The sequence below is a fragment of the Nannospalax galili genome, unplaced genomic scaffold (assembly GCF_000622305.1).
Source record: "Nannospalax galili isolate Female #2095 unplaced genomic scaffold, S.galili_v1.0 scaffold189, whole genome shotgun sequence".
In the NCBI taxonomy this organism is placed as follows: Eukaryota; Metazoa; Chordata; class Mammalia; order Rodentia; family Spalacidae; genus Nannospalax; species Nannospalax galili.
In genome coordinates, this window is record NW_008360331.1 from 5,522,896 (window position 1) to 5,526,114 (window position 3,219).

Genomic DNA, 3,219 nt, shown 5'->3' on the forward strand with positions numbered 1-3,219 from the left:
TATCATTCCATATGTTGTAACTGCATAAACATTTCAATACATTTCAATCATGTGTACAAACCAGTGCTTATTATCTTCACACTTTTATCATTAATTTAATGTATATTTCTTTACCAGAACAACTTTCCCACTGATGTTAATTTATATTTCTTTAATGTGGTTTGTTTATTGTTTATATAGTCACTGGAATTCTGTACTTACTTTAGCTATTCAGACTTTGACTTTCATGTTTACTGCCAATGCTTTTTCTTGGTTAGGTCACATAAAATAAAGATTTGAGAGAGAATTCTCTCTCTGTGTGTGCGTGCACGTGAGTCTACGTGTGTGTGTGTGTGTCGAGACAGGGTCTCCCTATAGCCACAGCTGACCTGGAACTCACTAAGTAGACCAGGCTGGTCTCCATCTCACAGAGATTGACCTGTCTCTGTCTTGAGAGTTGTGGGATTAAAGGTGTGTGGCACCATGCCTGGCTCAGATAATCTGTTTTTAACATCTGCCTAATCACATCCACTGATTTTTTCCTTCTAATTTCTCTAAGTTCAGGAATATTTCTATGAAGTTTAACAAATATTCTATTTTCTTCTGGATTGCTTAAGATTAAACTCATTAATCCTCCTAGAAGTTACATTGGATATATGAAATGATACAGGAATCCAACCAGTTTTTAATTGTTCTCCAAATTACTAATGAGTTATCTGAACTCTACCTTCTCCATTGATCTTTCTTCTCATTTTTTTCTTTTTTGTTTCTTTTTTTGGGACAGGGTCTCAGGTAGCCCAGAATGATCTGAAGCTCTGTATGTAGCCAAGGATGAATTTGAATTTCTGGTCTTCCTGCTCCTAAGTGCTGGTGTCACAGATATCATCACCATACTAGACTGACTTTTTATCCTTATTTTTTTATTTAAAAAATTTTTATTTATTATTTTTATTTTATGTGTATGAGTGTTTTGCCTACACACGTGTGCAAGTGTACCTTAGGAAGATTGTCAGGTGCCATGTAGGTGCTGGGAATTGGACCAGGGGCCTCTGCTTGGACTTAGGTCCTCTGCAGGATGAGTCAGAGTTCTTAACTGCTGAGCCATCTCTCCAGCCCCTAGACTAATTTTTAAGGCTTTAATTTTTAGAGCAGTTTTAGGTTCTTAGTGAAGAAGATAACTTACTTTTATAACACATTATGAAAAAGGCAAAACTATGGAGATATAAAAATATCAGTGGTTTGCAGGGGACAGGAAAGGAAGGATGTCTAGGCAGAGCACAGAGGTTTTTAGGACAGAGAAAGTACCCTATATGATGCTCTAATAATAGCACTGGACATTGATCCAAACCCATAGGTGTACAACACCAGAGGTGAACCCCAGTCAAAGCTATAGACTTTGTGTGATGGTAAAGTGAGAAACTGCACATGTGGGGCAAGGGGACATGAGCTATCTCTGTTGATTTTTTATCTCAGAGACAAATCACGTAAGGATAAAACTAAGTCATCAATTGGATCTAATTTCTAGGCCTTTTTTGAAAGGTGTTACATCGGCTTAAGAGAGACCTTTTTCTCCATTATCCAGTATTCCTGCAGCAGCGATTTTATTTACAAATAGAAAGAATTGCAACAGCATGAATGGGCTTAGGTAAAGCTTGTCAGTGCTCTCCTGTTAAGAACCATGCTGAAAGATCTTATTTTTAATTTTTAAATTTTATGTGTATGAGTGTATTGCACGCATGCATGTAAGTGCACCCGTGTTGTGCAATGCCCATGGAGGTCAGAAGGTGCTGGATCCCCTGGAAACTGGCTAACAGTTGTTAGCTGTCATGTAGGTGCTGGGAATTGAACCTGGGTCCTCTGCAAGAGCAGCCAGTGCTCTTAAATTCTGAGCCATCTCTCTAGCCCAAGACCTTATTTTTTGAGTCTATGAGATTGGTAGCAGACTGGCATGTGTTTGAGCTGGGTAGAAGGCACTTATGAGGGTGAGAAGGCCAATTTATCCAAAGGACTGAAGTCATTATTAGTCAGTGTCCTGGTATGAATTAGGTAGGCTTTCTTGGTTCTCCTGCTTTATAGGTATTCTGGATCATAACTGTTACCCCAGTATAACCTCAACCCCTTCAAGGCCAGGTCCAACTAGAAAGAGTTGATTGCAGAAAAGGTAAAGTTCTTGCCTCACCAAAGCTTGACTGCAAGTTTTCAACTCACAGACCAGTTTTTGAACAAAGGAGAGAGGGTGTTAACCTAGCAAAACCCTATGGAGGGGGCTCTCAATCTTCCAATACTTCTATAGCTTTCTGGGCCCAGTAAGGAAGTCATGTTGGGTGGTGCCGGAAATTTTTTTTTTTATATCTCTATAGCAAATGTTTGATATCTCAAGCACATTCTCATAGAGGTTCTACACAGTTCTTAGCGGTTCTCTTTCCACAAAATACTGGTACCTGTTTCCCTGCACTTGTGAAAAGTGCCCCAAGAGGTCGAGTGTACAACTGCTGGGCACCTGCTCACCTATGGTTCTAGAATAGTTTCCACTTTCTGGTTCTGTCTTGCCCAGAGGTCAGGAGCTTAATGGTCTGCGGTCTATAAACCCAATTCGGACTCCCCAGAAGGATGGTGGTCCTGAAACTCCGGGATCGCTTCCTAAATTAGAAAGCAGTTGCATTGCATTCCTTGGGGACTAGTCCACCAGGGTGGGAAGACGATTGTGCTGCTGAAGTGGACGTCGATCAGGACTCCTCTGAGCCAGCTACCCTTTCTCATCCTCATTAAGATGAAATTTCCCAGAGGTGGGAAGGCTGGATTGGAGTTACAGAGGGATTCAGGCTTTCCTTTGCGACGTCGCACCCCGATCCTCTCCCTTCTCCGCAACTCCCTAACTCCCCCTTGGACCCCTCAGCAAAGAACGCGACTACTCTCCTCTGCAGTTGGGTGGCACGACACTCGTCACACAACGGGTGCAGGAGGCCGCGTGGCTGGCTCGCAAAGGGTTCTTGTTCAGAGGTGGGGGCTCACCCAGCCCTCCGCGGAACCACTCTCTCCCGCGTCCATCCGGAGCTCCAGGAGGCTAAAGAAGGACCCGCGGCTCATCCATCGCGATCCCCAGGCACCTCCCGATGGCGGCGCTGCGGGGGTGGCCCCTGGATCCCGTGGCCCCGGGGGGCTGGTGAAGAAGGGGCGGGGAGCAGGGAGCCGAGGCCGTGGGACGCGCGGGCGACGGAGGCGGCGCGGCTGCGTGGTGCG